The 27,221-nt window shown below is 41.3% G+C and overlaps 1 protein-coding gene across 13 annotated transcripts in view; it reads right to left on the bottom strand.

Moving 5' to 3' along the window:
* CELF2 (CUGBP Elav-like family member 2) overlaps positions 1-27,221 on the bottom strand; it is a 456,675-nt gene that overhangs the window by 190,052 nt on the left and 239,402 nt on the right. The window contains exon 1 of one of the 13 annotated variants that reach the window (XM_061346215.1): positions 22,934-23,136. The exons of 11 other annotated variants lie outside the window; for them this stretch is intronic. The gene's annotated coding sequence lies outside the window, so the exon portion shown is untranslated. Of the gene's footprint in view, positions 1-13,297; positions 13,465-22,933; positions 23,137-27,221 lie in introns of those variants that run through there. One more of the 13 variants, XM_061346213.1, reaches the window with a different exon arrangement.

The raw sequence follows: 27,221 nt of genomic DNA, 5'->3' as shown, positions 1-27,221 counted from the left end.
ATACTAAAAGCTCAATGTGTTCTGGGAAGTTTGGGTACCTGCACTTCCCTGAATGTAAAAATGTTCAAGGAGAGCTCCATGTTTAAGCAGTCTTTTTCCTGGATTGTGTCTCTTCATCAATGGCTTTGAGCTGAATTCTGATTAGAAGTTGCTTAATCCTGAATGGACAAAATCAAAATATTTCAAAAATCAAAAAAAGGCCATTTAAAAATATATAATAAAAAAGAGAAGGATCAATATTACCTTAAATAGTCCCTGCGCTGAACTGAAGTTCAAGCAATGCGACACTGACCTAGATTCATGACAAAGTAGTTCACGAATGCTAATGAAATAACAGCATGTGTATCTCGGTGCCACAACATCTGTAGCTTTACTCTTGGAGGAAGCAGTCGCTCTGCCAGTTTTCTTCGTGATTAACAGTGATGTGGACAGAGAACTTAACCCTTCCAACCTTCTCACATGGGACAGGCAGAAGGGCCAGTTCCCAGCTGCAGGCATTCACAGGTCTCCTGTGCTCTCTGGCGTGAGTTCAGATCAGAAGGTGTGGAGGTTTTCATGTTTACACATTCACACATAAAACCACATTTCTTCCCCCCAGGCAGATGTTTGTCTGACTCACCATGCTGGCATAAACACAGACTGTGTGGGATGATGCTAATAGCGCAGAACTATTAATGTACAGGAGGGTATCATAATGAACAGCAATATCATGAAAATATATCTAGCTCCTCTTTCTCAAAACAGCATGGTACACTAGAACCTGGAAGGACCCACCAAATTCTTCCCTGGTGGAAAAGAAATCCAACAAAGGCTATTTAAGACAAACATGTAGGTGTAACTTCAGGTTTGGAAGTGAGAAGGCTCCAGGGAGACCTCAAAACAGCTTCAACTACCTAGAAAGGCTGACAAGAAATCTGGAGAGGGACTTTTTACAAGGGGATGTAGGGATAAGACAAGGAGGAATGGCTTTAAACTGATAGAAGGGAGATTTAGATTAGATATAAGGAACAAGTTCTTTACTATGTCAGTGATGAGGCACTGGCACAGGGTGCCCAGAGAAGCTGTGGCTGCCCCATCCCTGGCAGTGCTCAAGGCCAGGTTGGACACAGGGGCTTGTAGCAAGCTGCTCCAGTAGAAGGGGTCCCTGCCTGTGGCAGGGGTAGGAACTGGATGGGCTTTGAGGTCCCTTCCAACCCAAACCATTCTGTGATTCTATGCTAGCGTTTGAAAGAATCTGAGAGAGCCTACAGGGGGGAAAAATAATAATCCTTAAACACTTTCACTATTACTTAGTTTACTTTTACTTATACATTGTCTGTGGGCTTCTGTGGAAGACAGTCTACTGGGTTAGGTCAATATTTACTTTGGTCCTGTAAAGCTGTTCATATGCCTTGCCTTAGCTACTGCTGAAGTTTAAATAGCTTTAAAGAAAGATTTAATCCTCTTTTTTCAGTCCTATCTTCAGTCAAAATGCATCATAGTCAAGCTACTATGAACTGCTTCAGGAACAGAAGCTCCCATCTCTCTCCTGGAAAAAACAGTTGCCATAAAAACTCAAATCCTCCTCTTTCTCTGTTCCCCACTCCTTACTTTCATAACTCTCCAGATTCAGAAGACAAAGGGTTTTTTTGTTAAGAAGCTGTTCTGGTTTTGTTAAATCAGAAGGTATGCTTTGGAGGCACTGCAAGTAGCATTAGCAATAATAACAAACACTCAAAATGAGAAATATAGCAAGTCCTTCCAAAGGACCAGAAAAGCTATTCTTTTCATTAAATAACTACATGAACTCATTTTTCTTCTGATCAGAACTAAAATACAACAGAAGTTAGCTTCATTTATGTCTGCAGTTTGTACCTAAGTAATTTCCCATGCTGGGGGGGACAGCGTTGTGCAAGATTTAGAAATACGAATTACCGTCAGCTGTAATCCGCCTTGGTATCTCTCTTAAGAGAGAAATAATGGGAAAAATACACAAACCTGGAGATACACAACAAGGAACTAACAGACAGTCCCAAATGGTTTTTAAAAAAATCAGCTCAAACAGATGTGTATTTACTGGTAGACTTTAAAAACAAAAAGAAAATGTGTTATTAAATAGCTAGAGAACACCGATGCAATTCTTCTTTGCCTTTGGGTGCTACTCTGCCTTACAATGAAACAAGTTTTTGTGTACTTGCTACCCAGACTGATAGGTACTGTCTGAACAACAATTTCCCCATTTCCTGAAGTGTTAACCATTTGTAGCAGTAATTTGTATGACTTCAGGCAGCAAGTTAACATGAGACAGCTACAGGGGAGAAAATTCAGACATATGCAAAAACTGAGACAACCCTTCTTACGTATCTGTTTAGGAAACATGGAGCAGAACAAGTCTCGCTGCACCTATGAGCAGATTGCCAATGGATTGTGGATGCTCAGAAGGCTGAAGCCAAAGGCAGGCAAGATGCCATGCAGTACCGAATAGATTCCCTAAGTCAAAGACTAGAAAGAGGGCCAGAATTCCTCAAATTCACATGCATGGCCAGCAACCGTATCCCTTTTCTTTAAACCACCTTTTTCCAAAGATTTCTTAAAGACTGAACAATTCCAGACCAACCTTCAGCCATAAAATGGCACTGGAGTATCTACCAGTTTAAGAGCTTGGCCCTGTCTTCTCAATAGCCTCCCATAGGAATGTGGATGTTCCTCTGAAGCCTTCTCCCCTCCAGGCTGAATAAGACCAGGTCCCTTGCATGGCACAATGGTGGTAAGATACAGGCAACGTGATCTAGTTGAAGATGTCCCTGCTCATTACAGGGGGTTTGGACCAGATGAGCTCTGAAGGTTCCTTCACACCCAAACTATTCCATGACTTTATGATTCTATACATAAATTAAGAGTATCTTACTGGATACAAGGAAGAATATTCTCCCCATGAGGATTCAGAACCATGCAGCCTCTCACTCTCCTCTGTCTTCCCCCCAGGGTGGGATGGGGAGGAGAATCAAAGGAATATAAAGCCTGCGGGTTGACAGAAGAACAGCTTAATAACTAAAGTACGATATAGTACCAATACTAACTGAAATAACAAAGAAAGATAATATAAAACTAAAAGGGGAAAGAGAAAACAATAACACAGTTGATAAACACAAGTGATGCACAACACGATTGCTCACCGCCCATTGACAGACACCCATCCTGACGCGAGCAGTGAGCCATCCCTTCTGGGTAATTCCCCCCCCAGTTTCTATCCTGGGCATGACGTGCTGTGGTATGGAACACCCTTTTGGTTAGTTTGGGTCAGGTGTCGTGTCTCTGCTTCCTCCCAGCTTCTTGTGCTCTTCCTCACTGGCAGAGCATGAGAGCCTGAAAAGTCCTTGATCAGGATAAGCACTGCTCAGCAACAACTACAACATCAGTGCATTATCTCAGACTACATCCAAAACACAGCACTGCACCAGCTATTAGGAAGAGAATTAACTCTATCCTAGCCATAACTAGGATATGTTTTTCCAGTTTCAGTGGATAATAAACTCTAATCCCAGAGGGAACAACTTGGAGTGACCAAGCCATGTGCTGGACAGAGTCTCCCTATGTCATATGGAAGAGGGCTCTGCTGGACTCCTCCAGGCTGAGCACAGGCACCACCAGTCCGTGGTGACACCAGGACCCTGCTGCACAGGGGCACAGGGAGGGAGCCCAGCAGAATGTACCCACTGTGTCATGGCCACCAAGGGCAGGGACAGCCCTTGGGCACAGGGACCCCTCTGGGGACAGCACCTCAAAACCTGTGGTGTGGCCCCCACCATGACACAGGGATCTGGCCACCCCATGTCACGGTGCTGCTTCCTGGCAGCACAGCATCACCGTGCCTGGTCAGGACGAAAGTGGAATCCCCCCGTTCTCCATGTACAGCCATGGGGCATCGGGACAGGACGTCTTTGAGGGGCCAGTGGGATTAATTGGAGGGGCTGAGGGTCCACATTTTGGCTAAATGTCCACTGCTCTTGCAGCATGCAGACACTGTGGGGGCACTGGATTCTCCAGAGCTGCCACTTTGCAGCTGTCTGTGCATTAAATAAAAGTGGAGTTTTCTCTTTGATCTGCACTAATGTAGTGTGTGTGCTGGTCCCTTCCAACCCAAACTATGCTATGATTCTATGGCTCTACACAGAAGTTACTGGATACAAGGAAGAATATTCTCCCCATTAGGACAGTCAACAATTGGAACAGGCTGCCCAGAAACTCTATGCAATCTCCAACTTGAGACTTTTTCAAGACCAATCTGTATCAAGCCCTGAGCAACCTGGTCTGACTGGGCTCTGAGCAGGAGGTTGAGTTGGGGAACTCCTGAGGGACCTTCCAACCTGAGTTACCACAGGATCCCATTACTACTAGCAGCAGGAGCACTTAGTAATACCTTACAGAAATGAGAAGTGACAACAGAAAGCCATCACATCATGAAGGGATGAAACTGAAACATCAGAGAGTACGACAAAAGTGAATTATTTCTCCAGGGGCAGCATAACCTTACCTCGTGTACCACAGCAGCAGCTCAGTCTTACGTGACAGGAAAGCGAGTATCAAAGTCCTTTGGTTTTGATAAATTAAGAGCCACCTACTAGCAAAGAACAGCTTTCTTGCAGAAGCTAAACACCACCAGGTCATCATTTCATTCAGTAAACCTGTTCCACTTTGATACAAATGCCAATCTGCCATTTGTAACTGCTATCAGGGATTGAGATACTTGCTCTCTGCATGACAACATGGATGTAGGAATGAGTGATGGCTATTTTACAGTGCCTGATAATCTAGGCATCCTAAGAAAGTAGATACTTGATTTCTCTTCACCTGGAAACAGAAGAGAAACTCTATGTATTCAAACTGCAGGATCAACCTGCAAACTCAGCTCGCACTTTAAACACAGGAAAGTTGTTCTAGAAAAGCTGATATTATACATGCATGACAAAACCATAAAGAAGAAAACCAAAGCAAGGTAATATACATTTGAAGGGAAAAGTAGCACCCTCCACTATCACTTAGATATGCAATTAAACATGCAGGTATAAATGTAGGAGTCCTCCAGAACATCACATCGCAGTGGTTGAAGTTACAAAAAATTTCAGTAGCACCTAAGGAAGTGCTCTTAAGAGTGATTTTGTACTCAGTGTAGGACCTCTGAGCACCAATGAGGTCAGCCTTTCACAGACCCTTCAGTTTTGCTGCCAAAGAAGGTACTGCAGACAAAGGGAAACCCCAGGAGTGAATGCTGATTTTGTAGTACAGAAACACTTCCCCACTCAAATGACCTGAAACATGACATGAAGATGTGGCTTATTCAGACAGGCTCTATTTCATAGAAAGCTCTGAAGTTTGGAAATTTGTCATTTGTTGTAGTATTTGTAAGAAGAACTAGTGGTCGATTCTGCAGCCTGGCTGACTGTTGAACGATGCCCAACAGTCTGTAACATGCATTTTCAATTGAAAAGTTAACACAGTTACCAAAAGTGAGCAGCTAAAGACAAAGAAGAGCAGGTCAGCAGATGCAGAGGGACTATGCACAGAGCCCTGACTACTTGCAAACATCCAAATAATAAATAAAGGTTCCCCATCTTTGCTGTGTACATTAAAATGGATATTTCCAAGACTGACTGGAAACACTTAACTTGGTCTTTCCAAAGATACCCAGCACTAACACCTAAAAGCATTACTGCACAGAGAAAGATGGCTCATAAGACGTCTAGTGCTAATTTACTTTTCTGTGCTATAATTTCATACTGTATATGTCCAGGTATTTATCTCCGCTAGACTTCCAGGCTTTATATTGCAGTTTTTAGAGTAAACACCACACTGATCAGAATATCGTCTTGTCTTTTAGCTTTGCCTTCTTTCTCCAGGCATTTTGAACACAGAAGCAGTAAGGATCACCGCAAGACATAACCTACGTTTCACAGATGGGAAAATGAAGGCACTAATGCTCAGACAGATTTCACTGAGCTACAGAAGCCTCAGTAAGTACCACATTAGTAACCCAGCCACTTTCCCTTCTTCCTACAGTCAACAGTAAGAAACAAGGGGACCAGACGGCCCTGCCACGGATTTTTAGGTAAACAGACTCCTTTTTCAGGTTCTGTGAGGTGTGGAAAGCATTAACCCTATTTTACGTACTTGCGGCACGTAGATGCCTCTACAGAGAGTGGTAGCAGCACCCAGACACTTCTTTTACCTGCCAAAAATCTGACTCAGCCACTGCCAGACTTTCTCCACTCCACAAGGACAAAAAGACTATTAATCTGTACACACACCCCCTAAGAGACAAAGTGCTAGGTCACCAGCAGAAAGGAATAAAGGCAGGACTCAACTCCCAGACTTCAGTTTCAAATGCCAGATCATGTATTTTTTAAATCCTCTTTAGCTTCTATATTCATCTTCATGCCAAATGGTACAGCCTGACTGACACTGACCTTTCATGTATAGGAAGCTATACAGGGAAATGATGGGGACAGTCATTAAATTCCTAGGTTTTAAATCTTTGGCTGGAATTAAGATCTAATATTAAGTCAGCTTAAGAGTGTCAAAAAGAAAGAAAACCTGACTAGTATCTATTGAAAATCAGGCCTTTTCTTCCACTTGCTGGGAATGCAAATTTCCCTGTCTATTCTTGGCCATTAGTGAAAGGTGGTAAACATAATTCTCCATCTTCTCAGCAAAATCTATGATCTCTGTCACAATGTGGACAAAAGACATTTCTTCTTTCTTTCAGGTTGCTCAATAGGCTAAAGAAGAAAAATCCCTGCAAAATGTCTGCCTGCTGCTGAAGGAGGAGAAAAAAACACCTGTGGGCAATGCAAGGAGAAAGAGAGCATGGTGAAAGCACTGCAGAGTCTTTAAAGGGCAGTCAAAGACTCAGAGCAAGAGCTCTGAGCCTGGTGCACAAAGGTCAGACAGCACTTTCAGAAGTTAACAGAAGCATTCAGGGAGAGATGAAATAACTGCACAACGACACTGTGCCAGGCACTGTCTTTTTCATTAGAGAAAGAGCTGAAAAATGTTCTGATCAAAGTTGTTTCCTCCTTCTGAGCTTCCTATAGCTACCGAAACACAGAACGGAAGGGGATATAGCCTGGCTTGCTCAAACTTGCAGCACTACAAAGCTGGTGTGAAGCATTAGCAAGTTTTGACGGTTTGGGTTGCTTTTCTGTTATTTTGGTTTTCTGTCTTTATGTGTCAAATACTACCTACACCCACTGGCTATGCTCAGCTTGAATGCAATTCAGCAAAATTCCATGGGGTAATAACATTTGGCTCTTACATGTCTTAAAAGTACTACAAGCTACACAAAAAAAATCCACAAACATCAACTGAATTATTCTCAGAGGACCCTTGGGGGTTTTACCACTGTCCATAAATAAGAGGCACATACCTACAAAAAAGCCTTGTGAGATCTGCAGGTAGAGCTACAGCTAGGACACTTCTCTCCCATTCACTGTCCTGCAGGCTTCGCAGTACAGACTGTTACCCAAAAATTCATCCTTGAAAGCATAAATTTCCATGGCTTTTATTCATATTTTGGTATGGATTCTTCATATTATATTTATTCACATTTAGGTATTTATTCATATTTACATATGGATTCGAGGCAGAAGATAGGTTGGTAGCCTGCTATAGTGTGTTCACTGAAGCAACAACAGAAGTATTCAGAAGGTGGAAGACCTGGGAGATGCAGACCTGGGATGAAGTACCCATCCCTGTGAAGAGTGGAAAGAGACCCAAAGCAGTAGAGCTGGTGGGCCTGGCTTACAGTGCTGCACTAAGCAGCATTATCATGCTCTTCCCCCTCATCTCATCCTTTAAATACATGCAGTTCTATTTATTCAGGACTCTAAACTTGGCGACTTAATTCCTTTTGTCTGTGGTGCCCTTCCTGAGCCCCTCAGAGCTATCATAAAACAACAGTTTTAATCTGTTTTATGCAGTCCTAGTGAATGAAGCTTCAGAGGGTATTTTTTTGCCTGCTTTGCCAACTAGATACTTCAGAAAGTGAAACAGAATCTCTGCTTCCTTCAGGGCACCTGCTTTCAATTACAGGAAACATACGGCACCTTCAGATTTTTCAGCTTTCAACATCTGTGCTTTGCAGGTACGATTTGTTGCATTCAAATTACCGTTAAGCCCGTGGAATGGTGTCGAGCTTTCAGGGGCATGCTTGAGAAACACTGGAGATGGACAGAAAGTAATGGCATTCACAATCGCTTTTTAATGTCTGATTAATGACTGTTCTGAACCAAACCCTTTAAGTTGTTTAGAAACCTCAGCTCGCTTCTCCTGGAGAGTCCATTCAGCCCCAGCTTAATTAGAAACATCACCTCTACCCTATAGGAGATGAACATACTGACACTGCTATGCAGCCAAACAGACCATTCTCACACCTTCCTCTAAAGATAACGCTATAAATAATGCCTTTAAAAAGGAGAACATACTGTTATAGGCAGTCAGCCACAGCTGGTTGCCATGCTGGGGTGAGACAGTGACAGCTACAGGTTCAATTCTGTTTTCTGCATTAGATTAAAGATGTCAGCCGGAGACACTTTTCAAACTAAAACAGGGGAAGTTTAGATTGGATATAAGGAGGAAGTTCTCTACTTGTAAGGGCAGTGAGGCACTGGAATGGGTTGCCCAAGAAAGTTGTGAATACTCCATCCCTGGCAGCATTCAAGGTCATGTTGGACAGAGCCTTGGGCAACACGGTCTAGTATGAGGTGTGCCTGCCCATGGCAGGGGTTGGAACTGGATGATCTTAAGGTCCTTTCCAACTCAAACCCTTCTATGATTATGCTTAGAGAAAACATGTCTTAAGAGGAGATTTTTAGCTTCGAGCAAACTTAGAAAGAAAACTAGAAATCAACTCATATTGTTTAGTTAATGTAAGGAAAATCCCACAAATTAGTGCCATAACAACCTCCAGGAGCCTTGCATTCCATAAGTCCTTTCTCTTAGGTCGCTTAGTTGCACAAGTTTGGGCCATGATAAAGAGCAGAACATTGTGGCAACTACTAGCCTGGTTTACACCTTTTAACCTGAATTCAGGTCTGCACTTCTGTCTCCTATTGTTTTACCTCAGGAGAGTGAAGGAGTAGGATGGGATCCAGTTTCATCTTTGCATTCCAAGCAGGCCACACCTCCTAGACTGGCTTTAGAACTTTTCCTAAGTTAATTATGTTTGCACTTGGATGCAAGTCAAGTCACAGCTCAACCATTAACTGTGCTCTACTGGGGCATCCACCCTGCTATATTTGACTTCACTAACTACCCAATGCTTTGCAGTGAGTTTTTGATAAGTGTGTGTTTGCAGATTTTTGCGACAGACTAATAACACCAAAGGAGGCCCCAGGAACGTTTTAGGTAAATATTATGTGTATATTTTCTCAGCAGTGTCTGCTACCCAGCACCTTCAGAGCTGCATAATCTTATCTAGAATACGTTTGCATTCTGTTGCACTAATCAACATGGGCCATGCTACCAAGCAAACTGTCATTTGATTAAAACATTATGCAGAACATAATGCCATGTGGCTCTGAAGAGGTAGCAGTTTCTATTTCGGTCTTGAAAAATCCTGCTTGCCATCATCAGGTATTTCTTCGTGAGTCACAATGAACAACAAATAGATTCAGGCCTTCACCTAGGCCAGGAAAACTTCAGACAGAATTTGAAGAAACTATTTGTTCTCCCGTCCTTGTCTTCTCCCTTCTCTACTGTTATTCCCTATTCAGGCCTAAAATTCCCAAGAGGATGGATGCTTGGAATGTAGGTCCAGCTGCAAATGATCTGAATTTGCAATAACTTCATACCATGCATCTTCTCTTTCTGTGTCAAGAGAAGACACAACATCAATAGAGGGAAGATGCTTGAGCTTGGTGAAGAGCAGATGTTAGGCATCTTAGCTTTTTATAGTAATTGATTATGTTGTCATCCTTTGGGCTGCCATCAGCAGATGGTTTAACAGTCTGGAGTGATGGCCAAACTGAAAAGAACTGAGTAGTGCCACTGACTGCATTACATTGACGAGAAATGATTAGGGGATTATCTTCTCATCTGAAATATGAGAACTGACTTCCATGCTCAGCCACAGACTTCCCGTGGACACATCTCATTTGGGGTAAAACAACAGTACAATCTAAACTACGACAGTCACCTATATAGATCATATATGAAATAAATTTAAACTGAACTAGTTACTAGCAACAGCTGTGAAAGCACAGGCTCTGAAACTCATCTGCTGCAGACAAATCTCTAATCTCTTTGGCTCAGATTTATTAAATCTACATGTGCAGGATTTCCTACTCTGTAAAGAGAAATAATCATTTTAGAGGGCAATTCAGACTTCAGGTGGACTAAAATGGAGGTAGGAATGTCATTCCATGACAACTGAGGCATCCTAGGGCAAATCTAGATAAGTACTATCTATCTGTAAAGGAGGATAACAGCTTTTTCACAGCAATATAGATGAATAGAATACATATGGCTTAGAATAATGACAGCAATTATCTACCTACCCCAGTTAGATGAACTTTCTTGTTTTCCGTTCAAGTTGTCTGCTAATAGTGTGCCAATACACATCTGCTCTGTAAGGGAAAAAGTATTCCCTTTCTGTTTCAACAGTTTAAGGTGTTGCTAGGAACCTAAGACCAGAAATGACATCCTGTGTCACCAAGCTTGGTCCCCAGCCAATATGGGTAAACCCAAATAATGACCTCATTCATCACATTCAAGCCCTGTAGTCCAGTAAACAGCGCTGCTGGTGCCACGGACTTAATGCTGTCTGCATGGCCTGAGGTCCCAGGCATGTCGGGCTTGTCTACAGTTGTATTGCCCAGCCTGGAGCTTCATTTTCGCTGCTTTAGCTGTAGCAGCAATTTTCCTAATGACCAGGTGGCTGTTGCCTAATTTATTTTACTTTTGCTTATCTTTGCATAACGATGTGGTTTAGGTGTAATTTTTATACAGACAGTAGTAACAAGTAGTTACTCTGAGCAGTATGAAATATTTATGATTCCAGGATAATAACAGCATGCAGAGGAACACAGACACGGTTATCACAGATGAGACCTCGGAAGAGGTGACACACAGGGCAGTACAGAGAAGTGGAGGCAGGAGATGGTATCAGACAGGGCACAGAGTGACAGTCAGGACGCAGGGCTATAAAAATTCAACTATAGCTGGCTGAAGAAATGCAAACCTGTGGGTTTAGGGCTAAGAAAGAAATATCGAACACACATAAGACATCACATCCATACTGACTTCAGGGGTAATGCAGTGTTGCAAGCCAACAAAGAAGGAGCAAGGTGTAAAACCATTAAAACAGCCCAAAGCAGAGCCCAGAGTGAGGATGAAGAAATGATCATGCTCCTCACGCAAAGAGGAAGAAGAAACTCCCACTATCAACATATCCCTTCCAGTAAAGCCCATGGTATCTGAAAACTTGCCATAACCACCCCCAGCACCAAAAATTAAAGCCATCAGCCTCACGATCCATGCAGTTAAGGTGAGCAAAACACCACAGGCAGAGCTAGATACTCAGAAATGTGTGTATATCCATTTAAAATGTACTTTTATTGAAGCTCTACCCCCTTTTCTCTTACTAAGTAGACCTGAACTAATAATAACTCTTTGATTAGACCATTAAGATTTCAATTACAGTAATGATACATTTTTGCCTTTCACACAGAGGACACATTTTGTTTTGCCTGTACAGATTTTGCTGGTAGCAATGTCCAACATTAAAGTTAGCCTCTTGCCTCCATTCCTCCACAAGGCAGCCAGGCAAAACCTCACAGGTCTGACCAAGAAAAAAACAAAACGAAACAAAACATCTACTAATTTTAGCATAAACATGACCGATTTATATCCATTACTGTCTTGGGCTCCTCTGCAGCATTTACTCTTCCCATATGTTCCTGCACAGCAGTCACACTCCTGTAAGGCACTGCCGAGGCTGATCAAGACCAGCTCTTTTTAGGCTCATCTTGTGGCCCCTTACATCTTTTCTTACTGTAGAAACCACAGCACAGACATCATTCAGGAAGTTTACCGCGAGACCCGACCCACTGGTTAAGAGGAAAGGCACAGCCACAACAATTTCATGTTCATTTCAAACATGCGTGTTTGCTGGAGTAGTTTTTGAGTAGTAACAAAGCGAGGGGTAATAATATAACAATCATGATAATATGTTAATAGTTTTAATTGAGGTAATTTCTGTAGACAATAAGAATTATACCCTAATGTGTTAATTAATATGATTAGGAAATGTTGCGAAAACAAGTATGTAAGATGATATAACATGATATCCAGGAAGGCGTGTGTTACAGGGGATGGTTCCTCCGAGCGCTCCTCAGGGGGGAGATTTATGGACATTAATACACAAGGCTTCAGCAAGGTAAACAGCTGTTTCGACTTTAGTTATAACGAACATTAACACTACGTCCCCATTTCTGCTTAATTAAACCTCTGACTCTGCAACTAATCAAGAGCAAACAGAAAGGTAACAGGCACTAATTGGGCCCTGTGCAATTTCAGCCTCAGCTTGCAGAGTGATCTACCTAAACCCAAAAGCTCCTGTGAGAAGGTAAGTTTCTCTCCTGCTCCCCTCTGCCATCCTGCCCAACAATTTCTTCACTCAAAGCCAAACCATGTGGATGCAGGATAAAAGAAACGGATCATATGAAAGCACTGCAAAGTGAAAGATTAAGTTAAATGTGTTTTCACTCCTGTCCAGGTAGTCACTTCCTTATTAGTGGTTATACAACATAAAGCACAAAAACTCCCCAAAGTGTCAAAGGACTCTCCCCCGCCCTCCTACCAGACAGTTGACAGCCAGATCCTGTGCTCTCCCATTCATCTTTACCCTCCCTTAGTGAGGATCGTAACTGTGCCAGCACGGCCATAAACACCAAACAAGCATACCGAAGAGGCAGAGAAGGAAGTAGCATGCAACTTGTTTTTTAAATGCACATGTAAAAAACACAAGAAGCATTACTAACAGAGAAAACCTCAAAATAAGTAGTGCTGTGCCCTGTGTTGTGAAGATCAGCCTCCCTGCATAAAATGTCCCCCCTTCTTCATAACAACATGCACCAGTCAGTGCTTAAGCAGCTTTATGCAAGAGGAACCAAGGGCTTGCTGTGACTTCTCCTACCACCCTTACAGAGGGGAAAAGCAAAGAAAAAGAGGAACTTGTGCCCTAAAAGACACGAGATAATTTCACATTATTCTGTTAACGAATCTTTAAGACAAGAAAGGATAAGAAAAATCATTGAAATACCTCACAGCCCCTTAGATCTGGAAGGGACAGCTACCGCCTCTCTTGAACCGCCTCACTTTGCAAGCATGCTCCTTAAGGTTTCTTTTTGACCTACAACCCTTATCTGAGCTTCCTCTGTGGCTTAGTACTACAGAAAGTGTCGTTTCATCATTACGCTTTAGTCATTTACTCACTGGTTAACTTCTTATTTCCCCTGGAAGCCAAGAGTTCACAAATCTAGTAGGCAAAAGCTAGGAAAAATATCCTGCGGGTCGCTACCAACACACAACAACCTGTACTATAAATACACATATTAACTTGCAGTACAGTTAATAGTCAGTTGGGATTTACACGCACAAGCAGGTTCATCTTCCAAAAGCACCATTTTGTAGCTGTCAGAAGGAAGTGGTAAATACCGTGTGCGCTCTCACCACTTCATGGGAGACTGGCTACCTAAGCCCTGAACTGAGAGCAGACCTTAAATATAAATCACTTAATTGTTCATTTTATTTGATACCTAAGCACTTCATGCTAATACAGTTAATCATTAAAGACTTACAATATGACAAATTATACGCCCATCTCATAAAAGAAATATTACCGAAACGGAGCCAGGTCTGAAAGGCTCTCAGTAATGTACAGCGTATGTCTAATTTTAGATTGAGGTTGATTCCTCAGTCACTGGAGAGTTTGCAGTGTACACAGCCAACCCAGCTCAATCAACTGACTTCTATCTCCATGACTCCAGGTCACATTATCTCATGAATGAACTGTTATGTAGGTCAGTCAAGAGTCAGCTTCTAATGGAATGCACGTTTCAGCCTTGGCATTTATGCTCTAGATATCAAGGCTGTAGAATATTGGGTGAGTCAAAAGAAAATATCAAGGAAGGGGTTGTGACAATTAGGCTTTGTTTCAGACAAGAGGCATGGAAAATGATGCTAGCAGAAGCTCGCATATAGCTGTTCTCATTTTAACTGGGTTTAATACAAATGGAAAGCGCAGGAGCAACAGGCTCAGTGCAAAGAGGTGTTGTTGGGTCACAGACCAGATTTTAGCTACAAATCAAGCGCTGTCCTGCTTACGTGGCTTGGCTGGGAGGTATATTGGTCTCTGCTGAGGCATGCTCCAAATATGTGTCTGCTTACTTGCAGTAAGTGATACCACCAACTCTTTTCACACAGGCCCCTGAACGGTCATCAGGAAGAAGTATTTTTGGTTGCTGCTCCAAAATCAAGGTGGACTCGAAACAACAACTGAACTGAAAGTTTCCATTCTTCATCACCAGTCTCCTGAGTCATACTTGCACTTACACATTTTAAAGAGCAAAGTCTCTGGGGAGACTTCCCCATATGGTTCATGAACTGTTTATGTATCTTTGTAATCAGGGGGTTGACGAAAAATATATTAAGAGTTACAAGCCCTGGTAAAATGAAAATTATCATACTGGAGATGCTCGATGAAACTAAAGCAAGAGAGATACTGCTTCATGGAAATGTTTTTGATCAGACATTTCTTTTCACTTCCTGTTCAAGGCAAGCTGTTTTAATATACACACAAAAACAAAACTGCAACTGATTAGAAGTGGGTTGGCAGTAGTTCCCGTATGAGGAAACACATTGTTCACCATCAGATAAAACCCAAGCTGTCTAAATGCAACACTGCTGTACTTCATAACAGTGACCCAGCAGCTATTTACTAGTTAGTTGTGTATTTTCAATTTTCAGAAACAACTCACAAAGGCTTTTCTCCTCTTTTGTGCTCCCCCACTTTAAAAATGGTGTGCAAAGGGTTAAAACCACTGAAGTGAAAGCAAAATGCCCAAGGCCAAGTTTTCCTGTAGCCTTTATACTTGGTTGCATTTTCATCTCCTGTGTCCTGACAGCTGTTATCTTCAAGTGTGCTCTGACATGCCCGTTGCTGTTCTAGCAGCCTTTTTGTTCAACTCCAAGCTTGCTTTTTAAAGCTTTAAAACCTTAACGCATGCGGGACGTAGAAGGGAGATGCAGGAAGCAGACCTATTATATGGGATATATCTTTTGCCATCTTGTGCCCCAACTACTACAAAACAGGGAGTTCTAAAAAGGTATCAAAGTATGTGATAAATAAAAATAGCTCCAAACCCCTACGTAAACTTCTCCCCATCTCCAATAAAGCCTTTGTTCTGTTGTTGTTCTCATCTCCCAGCAACAACTGCGTTGCACTCCGTGTGATTCTTAGGAGGATGTGAAAGCAGTTACAAACATCTGTTAATTAAGCCTCAATTTGCACGTGAGATGGGTAATATTCTAATTTTACAAATGGGTATGCTGAACCACACAATGCTGGAGAAAGCGAGCCAAGGCAAGGACTTGTGTACAAGCTAGAAGGAAGAAGACTAAGTTTCCTTCTTCTGACTACTATTCTAAATAAAACAAAAGCTATACAAGTGCACATGAGATGTTGACAGCTTTTACTTTGCAAAAGACAAACTCAGAATAATTTTCCAGAAAATAAACACAGATACCCACATAAAAAACCACAAACCAGATACTGAGGAATAAATTTTGTCAGGTCCAATTTACAAGAAAGAGTATTAATGTATTTTTAATGGCTGAACCAAGGGAAGGTCATTATACAATGTTTTAATTCTAGTACATTAGTGTTGCATTTATACATTACCAGTTAATGCGATAATGTCAAACTCTCCACTAGTTGTGACATCATAAAAAATATAGGCTGCTTCAGTATACTTTGGGAAAAATAAATCTGAGCTATTATTAAGCTCCCCTACTCCAGTGCTAAGAGAATGTTTATTCTGCTTCATCAACTTTACATGCAAGACAAAAACTACAATGGGAAGTCAACAGATGTGGAAAATGTAAACCTTTGGCAAAGTACACATCAACAAAGACAAGAGAGGGTTTTGCTCTTGTTTTGAGGGGTTATGTGGTGGGGTTTTTTTGCAAAGAAAATAATTTCAGTGTTCTTTGACCTGTAAATGCCATTTTAATGGAATGCAGGGAATAAATTAATAGAAGTGAAAAAAATAAAATATAAATCTGAAAGCTTGAGGAAACAGGCTCTTCAGCAGAGATGTTGGGCTTCTGTTGGTGAAAAGTGACAAGCAATGAACTGACATTCAGCACTGTTACAATAGGCCAATGCAACTCAAAGCTGATTTTGGGTAGTTCAGAGTACAACATGCTGAGTTTTGTACACGGACATGGTGTATATCCAAAGGTAAAGTATCCTCCTAGGATTAGCATTTACAGAAATTGAGTATTTCCCTGAACCTAGGAACATCATTCTTTTAAAGGCTTCTAAATCGAGATGCTTGTTTATGACACTATTAAATCTGTAGCTTACACACACACACTTCCTATAGATTAACATTTAGCAAAATGAAAACGTCCTGAAGGTAATAACCTGGCTGCAATTCAAGGCATTCATAAAAATTACAGTTCCCTTTGGCAAGAGGTTGTGTTTGGTGGGGAAGGAAGCACCGTTACCTGAAATTCAGAGCTTTCCGAGGACAAACCCATCACAGGGCTCTGCTGCTCTGGTTTTGACTCACCTCTTGTTTCTTACAAGTGCATTTGCATTTGACCCACACAGAGGTCTGGCAGAGCCCCTATGTTTTTCAGTAGTAGTTTCTCAGTAGTTTCTGCCTCCTGGATTGGATGGGTTTTGCTCCCAGAACTATGGCATATTGCCTGCTGCACAGATGATGCCATGCTCTGTGCAACCTGGCTGTTTGGATGTCCTGCGGTGTGACTGCGGCTCATCACCTCTGCAAGCAAATGGTGGCAATTTTGATAAAGCATACCCTACTGAAAAAGGGGAAACCAAGTTGCAGGCTTTGCTTTCATTAGTAATCAGGAGGGGGTTTTGTTCCACCCCTGACATTCTGTCTGCCCTGAGACTTTTAACTTTCCTCAGGTGTTGGCCTGATTCACCATTGCAACTACCCCAACTGAAGGCATGTTTAGCTTTGCTATACTTAGACTAAGCACTTCAGAACATTTTTATCACTGTGCTCAGGGCAGGATGGAGCTGATTAGAGCCAAGACCCTCAGACATTCATGTAGCACAGTCATCGGTGACAAAGATCTTGCCAAAAATTGGACCAAAGCAATAGTGCATCACACCTCATTTTCTTCATCTTCAGATGGCTGCACCTGTGGGCTGTACTACCACTGATCACAGAGCCTTGTTTGGTTGGTTTTTGTTTGTTATATGGCTTTTCCCTCCCCAAACCTTAAAGATGTTCATGGAAAACACATCAGTTTTCATTAAAGTTTACATTAGCTTTCTCTGCTCCATCTCTTTTCTCCATACTGTTACAAAACTGCAATACTTTCAGTACAGTAATTCTTTATTGTTGCTTCATCTTTTCAAACACCTCCAGATCTCTTCTCATACTTAATAACTTTCTCTTTTCTGACCTTTTGCTGTTGAGTTTTTTGTTGTTTTTTTTTTTTTTTTTGTAGGCAGGTGCTTATAGACTTATAGATTATACAGTAAACTTGGATCAGTGTTTTGAGGACTGAATATCTGGTCAGTTTATCTGCATAGGTGAATGCAGTATTTCAAGGATTTCTTCCTTCTACAGATATATGATGCTGCCATCCCTTCTTTTAGGCATTGAACCCATGTCTCTATCACTCAAAGAGAGATTACACTAATACTCCTGTCTGAAAGAATGCGTAGGCTTATGCAAAGTAAAATAAAATACACCAGTAAGGAGCAGGTGACATCTTCATGGTGCCCATGAACTATTAACTAAACATGCCAATGGAGAGAGAACAACAAAAGACTTTCTTCTGAAACAATGTTTGCAATTATGAATATGTAAGTTATGTTTTCCATGTTCCAGTTTGACCTCTGCTTACTGAAATGTTGACAAGGAGACTGATATTCTGACTGCAAATCATGCAAAAAAACGCAGCACAAACCAAAATCAAAACTGAAAGAACCAACCCATAAGATTACAGGGGATCCTCAGGTTTCACTTCAACAAAATGGATAAAGTTTGCAGTCCACAGGACTACAATGAAAAAGATTTAAAACATGAGACAAGAATATCAGAGTCTTATGATTCTCAAGACAAAGAAGTATGCATCTGGTTAAGATTTTAGGTTCTGTTATGACACAGAAATCTGGCATTTTTCAATTTGAAGACTTCTAAAGGCACGATATTATTTTTAATGACCTGAACTTAGCAGCAGCTTCCAACAATGCAACTTGTTTTATCTTAATCTAAATTTTGAATGTGTTAATCTGCAGGGAGATACGAATAAAAGTCTTCTTTGCTTAACTCACTGTAAGTGGTTAACTCACTCTAAGCTTGATCCAACGCAAAGATTAGCACTATAGCCGTTTTACATCAAAGTCTGAAGAGGAAGGTCTCGTGGTGGGACTGTGTATGGAAGAATCATGCATATTTTGCCAGACTACTTTGTTTAGCTTTAAAGTTTTCAGGTCCATGGAAATGCAAAATTGAGATGGCTGCAGTTGGGCTTCCAAGGCTTTTGCATGTGTAGACAACAGGATAATCTACATAGGGGCGTGTCTTGCTCACGAGTTTCTCCGGTACTGAGATAACCAAGATAGTTCATATCACATAAAATACAAGAGGCTGAAAGGAAGGAGGAAAAAACCAAACCACATTCAAATCCAAATCGCCCAAATTCAGTCCTGGCTCCTTTTACTCTGAAAGCTTTGCATCGGAGCTATTTGTTGAACTGGGGAAAATGCAGCTGGTAGAGATAAGGAAGGCATGAAAATGGAAGGTCTTAAGACAACCACGCTTGGCTTTGTATAAGCATCATGTTACATTGGATAAATCAAGTGTAATGGTATGCGATAGGGGCAGGTAAAGACAGGAGCACTAAGGAGTACAGCTGTGGTTTAATGCTTTCCTCGGCACGCTGGCAGCAGGGTTTCATTATCAGCCTTGACTCACTGACTATTATAAACCTAAGCCAAGCGAGAAAAATTTCCATCAACGAATATTTATAGAGCAAAAGGTTAACTAATACAGAAAAGCGGGACTGAACTCACTGCAGAACACAGCTGGGGAAAGAAATTTGGGAATGTTGAAAAGGCTGAATTTCAGTACAGACCAAATGCTGGAAAAAAGTAAAAAAATAACTTGAACTTAAAATTCAAATTGAAAGCAGGAGGTTGCATGGGGACTGCAGGACAAAACCATTTAAAATGTAGTAAATAAAATGAGATTACTGAATATCTCATCATGGCCAACAGTGGAACCATGTAGCAGAACCAGATGTTTTAAAAGGGCCTGAGATGAGGCTGAGTTCTTGTTACCTGCTGCATAAACACTGAAACAAAATTAGCCTTTAAAAATTATATGCAGTATCTTTAAGCTCTCTTATTTTGTGAAGGGCAGAGATTCTAGTGGAGCTTGTAGAGAAGTATATTGGTAATTCTTCCTCATAACTGACTAATTACATACAGAACACAAAGATCGACTATAATAATAGGAAAAGATTCACAAAACCTCACAAAAATGGGACATTTGGAATTGGGAACCTATTAGCAAATTGATAGAAAAAACCCTGTCACAAGCTTTTAAAAGCAGAACTTGAATAGCGAGTACTGAAGTCTGTACCACTTTCCAATTTTCACCCTAAGACATTTGACAGTTAATAAAAAGGGGGGAAAATTACATTCCTTCTCTTCATGAAGGTCCTTATGCATATGAAAGTACTCCACAGAACGTATCAAACTGACTTTTTCTTCAGTCTCCCAAATGTTGCTTCTTTTTTTTAATGCCTACGATCTCACAGTGCAACGAGTAAGCGGAAACGCATTATCACATTCACAAAAAGAAAAGTTCTAAATGACAAGACCTAGACAGGAAGCTTTAAATTCACACTGTAGTTTGAATCTAAAAGCTAAAAACATGAAAGCAACCGAAAACTCAGCTTGGTTGCATTTTTAATACAGTCTTGCTAAGCCTGATAGTTTTGCATTGAGCAACAGGACTTGCTGGGCAATGACTGCTACACCATTGCCTGAATGCTGACAGGTGAACCCCAGTTTCAACACCAATTCTTAAATTTCTGAATTTTCAAGTACTTTCCATATTGCCTAAAGGCTACTATATTAAACTGAGATTTAAGTCCATGTTGGAGTGAAACATCATAGAACGGTAATAAATTGTATTAACAGAGAAAAGTTGGAATTTACGCAACAATAAAGTATTCTGGGGAAGGCTGAAGAAGGATGAGCTATTTACAAGTTTTCAGATTCCCCAGAATTTGACATTTTGCAGAGGTTCTCCAAGACCCCCAATATAAACTGATTTTCTCCTGTCATTTTTGCCCAGCCTTGCAGACCTTAAGGATCAAAATGAGAACAAACACTGAGGAAGGCACACTGTGCAAACATCTGTGCTATGGTGCACCCCATTTACATGCTGCAACAGAGCTTCCTGTGTGAAGGTCACAGCACCCAGGAGCACAAGATCTTTGCAATCCATCACTGTGGTAACATTCAGCTTTTTGCCCCCAAAACCTTTGGATTATGGTATAAGATTAGTTCACAATGTACTGTACCAATGGGGTTGCCCTATAAGCTGTTCCCACATACTTGGAACAAGGTTCTATGCAGGAAAATACCCATGAGTTGAAACCTAAACCTTCCTGGTGGCGTATACCAGATGCTTCATCTGCCAAGTTGGGAAGGTTTTGTAAGAGGGGTAATGCAGGTGTTTTCTAATTCTTGGTATTTTCCTGTTCTTTCTGTGGGATTTTGAAACAGAAAGTACCTTTTGCTAGCTGCAAGAGCAGGAAAGTATCTGGCCAGCTCTTCAGGAAAGAGGAGTTTTGCCATTCACCGAGGTTACAGCAAGAGCAAGGATCCCTCTCCCAGCCACGCAGCTGCATTTCCCTGTTCTTTCTTCTCCCTACCTAAGATTCACACGTAAAAGTGTAGCAAATCATGTCCTAGAAAGGAATGTTGGAAAGGTTTGAAGAGAACTGTCGTCTCTCCCATTGCATGGCACTGTCAGCTTTGAAAGACTCAAAATACACATGGGGAGGGGGGAGGAACTAAAAAAAAAAAGGCAATAAAAAACACAGAACCTGAAAACTCAGAAATAAAAAAAGGGAAGAAATATGAAAGCATTTGTTTCAAAACTTGAATACTGACCATGTTGCCTATTACCACAATTTTGCCTATAGCCTGTGCTCTAATCGAGAACAAGGTAAGCAGGAGAAGCAGATGTGGGGTATTTGCTCAAGATGTTTCATTAGGCCTGACACACCAGGCCTTTTGGAGGGAGGTAAAAAAAGTTAATACTAAAAATTCAAATAGCAGGCTTGATAAATTCATCATCATGTGCCGTCTCTCTTCATGCTGTCTTCTTGGACTGCTCTTCATTCAAGATTCAGCCCTAAATCATAAGGTGCTGTTGAATAAGAAACCTAGCTCACATCAGCATCTAATATTCATAGAAACATTGAATCATGGAATGGTTTGGGTTGGAAGGGACCTTAAAGATCATCCAGTTCCAAGCCTCTGCCATGGCTTCCTTCCACTAGACCAGGTTGCTCAAAGCCTCAAGACTGCCCCATCATAACAGAAGAGCCCAACAACATATGGATATGGACAATGTTCTGATGTGCATACCTTCCATAAATACTAATCTGACAGCTACTGTGACTCAGGTTATCAGCTCTGAGAAGTGAGTTTTCCTACAAGATGTCAAGCCACACAATTTTTAGCACAAAGAATAAAGCTTTTTGCCAAATCTTGTCCATCCAAAGAGGATTTGCTCCTAAAACCAAACCAACTCACATACCTTCACATAGATACAAGCTCCTGACACAACTTGAATGCTACTGCAGAATGTCTGCCTGCCTCTACAGAGCACCTACTACACTCGTGATGGCTGATAAACAAGAATGTGCTGTACATGATCCAACAGCAAATCCAGGGGCACTGAGCAAGCAAAGCAGATGCAGTGTGAAAAGCAGCAAAGTTGAAAAGCAGAAAAAATAAAGTAGTAAGTTTTATATTGAGGATAAAATGTAAAATGTCTATTTTAGTGATGCTGCATTAGGTTTATGCAGTAAAGCAAATGCATGACATCAGGAAAGGGGTATTTCCAGAACTGTATCACAGAATCCCAGAATGGTTTGGGTTGGAAGGGACCTTAAAGCTCATCCACTTCTAACCCTCCTGACATGGACAGGGGCACCTTTCACTAGAGCAGCTTGTTCCAAGCCCCTGTGTCCAACCTGGCCTTGAACACTGCCAGGGATGGGGCAGCCACAGCTTCTGTGGGCAATCTGCTCTGGTGTCTCACCAGCCTCGCATAGTAAAGAACTTCCTTCTTAATGTCTGATCTAAATCCACCCTCTTTCAGTTTAAAGCCACTCCCCCTTGTCCTGTCACTACATGCCCTTCTAAAAAGTCCCTCTCCACATTTCTTGTAAACTATGCAATTCAGTTTAATTGAAAAAGACAAGCACAAAACCACAAAGGGACACACCAAGAAGCAAATAAAACATTTCTTGGTGAGATAACAGATTATAACACAAAACCACAACCCCAAACTGGCCCATAGAACACTTAGCAGCCCTAGACAGCAGCATCTGTCCTCGGTGTGAGCTCTCATGGGATCCAGCTCATCCCAGTCCCTACCTGGAGGCAGCGGAGCAGCAGACACACTCAAGGCATGGCAGTCAACTGTTCAGAAGTCATACCCAATACAACTCGCTTCCAGCCTTCCAAAACCTCCCACTCCTTCACCATAGGAAACCAGAAGTACAGCACTCACTCCTTGAATTATTTTCTTTTCCAGTAACAAAGCTGAGCACTTCTGAGAAGCAGCCAGAATAATGTTGCTTCAGAAAGTGCAAGTAAGAAGCAGTGTCTTCCAGCCAGAGGGGTAATGAGTTACACCCTGAATCCTATTTAGCTGTTTACATAATTCACAGTTTCTCTGGTTACATACTTCATAAAATATGACATCCAGCTGGGAAAGTTGGTCCACTTTATTGTCATATGGCAGTTGCTCGCTTTATATCATCCAAATATCAATTAAAAGGCAGAAACAAAACTGTACGGCAGATAGCTTCATATTTTCATGTCACATTTGCATGCATGCACCCAAATACTTGCTGTCATTCAAAGAGGAAAAATAACCTTGCCTTAAATGTAAGCTGACTCTGCAGTGTTAGGCATCAAGTGTAATTCCCAAAAACCTTGGAAAAGAGAACAATGAACAGACGTGCTCAAATTCTGCGTCAACTACTTGAATGGTGCATTTTTTCAGATCACTGAAATTAAATCATAATACTCTGTCAAATAACAGATCTAGATCCCAGAAGTCAACATGATGGCGTTTTTGAAATACAGCATATGGATACAGTCTTTCCTGATACATATGCATTTAGCAAATATTAGAAAAATCAATCGGAATCAAAATGCAAAGTCTCCACAATGACTAGATGCCTTGTGTTATTCATTTCCAATCCTAATTGCTTGATTTCATTCATCAGGATTTATATATGCACCAGTACACTACTGAGGCAGTTAAAATTAAATACATCCCATTTTTTTCCCCAGAAAAGTAATGGACTTTAACAGTCGTTTTATTGCAATGAGAGATATTAACATATAATTCTGCTCCTAACTCCAGTTTATAATGTAAGTGGATCCATTGATCACTCGCAAAAGGCAACAAAAAGAGAGTTTTGTTTGATGCTAAGGGCAAATAATAACCTGACCAGATTATCCATTATTCTGGATAATCCATCCAGTGTCTAAATACTCCACAACTAGTTTGACAACGACCAAGTCAGACTCATGGCACACAAGTAAAAATATACCAGGAAAAGGCCTTATAAATAAATCTACATCTGTGCTGCACCAAACCCATGTTGCTCGATATGAACCTACCAAATTTACCATAAACAATTTTAGCACCCACAACGTAAGACAAGCACAAAGAAACCAGAGGAAAAGATACCTATCACAAGAGCTACCTGGGTTTTATACACTTTTCATGCCTATCTTTCACAGCAGGTTACAAGTGTAAGTGGAATGATCTGTAACCTATAGACAGAGGGAATAAGGTTAACTAGGGCAACAGAGGAAGTCAGCAGCTTATTCCACTGGAAGAAACAGCCTCTAACTTGTATTAACAAATAGTATTGCCATGGGGGGGGGGGAGGGGGAGGGGGGGAAGACTAATTAGCGGGGTCTACCACCATCCACCATTCATTTAATGCATGCAAATCCCTATGTTTTAAATTTGAAGTTACATACGTGTATTGTATACACACAGAAGGAGGCAGTTTACAGGGTAAAGCCAGTAATTAGATTAGGAAAAAAGCATCCTTCATAACTTAAGCACTCAAATCACTACAAAAGAGTAACAGCCATGAAATATTGAAGAGTCAACACTAACATCATAAACTTCAGAGATCACCTTCTCAGCACCAGCTTCTTGCACTGATCATCTGCAGAATGGGCAGCCCCGCATCAGTTTGTTTGCAGAAGCTTCTTCGCAACTACATCAGCTAGAGATTAAACACTTGAATTCTCCAAAAGCCATAAGATGCCCTTGCAGAGATCTGTTCTGCACCTTCTCGAGTCCAATCTTGGATTTCTTAGGAGCTTTGTAAATAATTTAACATTTCCACGGGGGGAAATAGGAATGTTCTTTAAGAACAAGAGGATATTAAACGCTACCAAGTAGGTAAGAGGCTTTTGAAGATGAAAGTTATATATATTTGCAAAGCTTTCTTCCAGTTTTCACAGCCTTTCTTCTCTACATGTAACCATGACTGGTAGAGCAGCAGTAAACATTTAAACCACACTGCATTATGCGTATAATAAGAGCTTGACAATTTTATTTCCTCCAAGAAGCAGCACTGCCTATATGCTCTCTAGTGGATGAACAGGGTTTTTACAAGGTCCCTCCTTCCCCCTCCTTTAAATGTGATCAAATATGAATTGAAAGGCTTTTATTCTGCCAGAATCCCAGTCCAAGGTTTTGTGTTTCTCTAGCAACAATAACACACTAACAACTGAAGCAGGGCAGAGAGCAGCTTCTCCTCCATCTCTTTGCTGCATCAGGTGCCATCTGCATCACCATGCAACTTCTGACCTAGACCTTGGTGAGAACTAAGGGTAAATGGATTATTATTGAATTCTCTTAAGGCACATTTTGAAGTGTATGTTTGTCATGGGTTATCATACATGAAGGCTTCCAGAGGCAATTCCTGAAATCAAACATTAAGTTACTACAGTATGAACTGACCAAAGAAGACTTCTGAGGCTCCTTGCCCTGCAGCCCTCCTGAACCCCACTTCTTTTCTCCAGTGCCCCTAAGTCACAGTTGGAAGAAAAGAGGCTGCTCACAGATTGCTTCCTACAAAGATTTTTGTTTTCCATCTCAAAAGCATGCTGGGGAGGGATGCAAAAAGGGATGAATGAGTCCAACCTAACTAAAGGCCACCGTGGTTCCACAAAACACTGCACCTCTGCACAGAAAACAAAGTAGCCAGGATTTGGGAAATTCATATTTATGATTCAAGACTAAGCTGCAAAATCCTTACCTCTGCTTTAACCAATTTTGGGTAAACCGAGGGCTTTCAGCTCCAGGGGCTTTCATCAATACCAAGTTAAACCACGCTACCTTAAAGAGTGTCCGTGTTTTCCCATTCTGGCAGAGGGATCCTGCATGAAAGCCTCTCCCTTCCCAGACAGCAGGTGCACAGGCTGCAAGAGCCCATTTTCCTTTAGATTAGCTGTATGCATCACTTCTTAAAAATTTATAAATCACTTAGCTTTCCAAGAGCCAGATTCCCAGTGGAGCATCTGGAATTACAGCCATGCTAGCAGTAAAGGAGGAGAGAGTTTGTTAGAGTTGGCATAATACAATGAACTATACTATAAATTACTTTAGGAAATGGCTGCTAATGCCCTTTCTTTGCAGGCTTGGGGGATACCACTCTCCCTGTAGTCCACTTCTGCTGAAATTAAAGAAGTTTAGTCATTTGAATGGAGAATATAGGCTTCTGCTCATCTGAAAGCATTTTTTCCCACCTAGAGGGCATAATCACCAATTACATCTAGATAATATAAATTTAATTATTTTTATTGGCTAACACGGTCGCTATCAGCAAGGAAAGCAAATACACTCCCAGAACTACCATTAGAAATTAGCACATTCACAAGCAGCTAATCCCTGTGAGATGAGACATTCCTTAGGACAGTTTCTTAGAGCCAAGTAACGGAGAGTCCCTGTAGGAGACTTTGACGAGCGGTAAAAAAGCCCAACCAAATAAAAACAACAAAGAAAGCCCTGAAACCCCTCTTAGCTCCTTCTCAAGTCACCTTTTCTTTTCTTCTTGCCATTCCTTCTTGACTCTGATTTCTGAATTTATAAAAGTCTTCAAAAAATGTATTTTTATATATTGTGCATTCTGTACACTGAAATCTCCTCTTTTTTGGCTTTTGAAGTCTGGAATCTTTGTAGACTGCCTTATTCTGGGACTACAGCTTTGGTTTGCTTTGAAAACATTCATTAAAACAGCACATTTTTAAAACGCCTCCATTTCCTGGTTTCTACTCATGTTTCTACTCATGTCACCATACAGCACTTTGTCCTATCTCAGATACATGAAGTCCTGATGTCTGAGGCTGTATAGGTCACAACATTGGCTCCTTCTCTCACCAATGGATAGAAACTGGCCCTCCACAGCCATCTGTTCCTGCAGGTCAGGAAGAGATGAACATCCCTGCGGTGCCCCTTCTCCTCTGTCAAGAGGCCAGAGGAACCTGAGATTACAGCCTCATATTTCAGAGTCAGCTGCTTGAGCCAGGGTTGATAATTCCTATTTCAGTCCCTTTTCAAGACAATCTGACCTGTAGTCTACAGGTCACTGGGATTCAGGGATCCACAGGTAGACAACCACCT

The sequence above is a fragment of the Neopsephotus bourkii genome, unplaced genomic scaffold (assembly GCF_033783945.1).
Source record: "Neopsephotus bourkii isolate Nb327-2 ecotype Australia unplaced genomic scaffold, CSIRO-AGI_Nbou_v1 NB_266, whole genome shotgun sequence".
Lineage (NCBI taxonomy): Eukaryota > Metazoa > Chordata > Aves > Psittaciformes > Psittacidae > Neopsephotus > Neopsephotus bourkii.
This window is presented reverse-complemented; position numbering and strand designations above follow the sequence as displayed.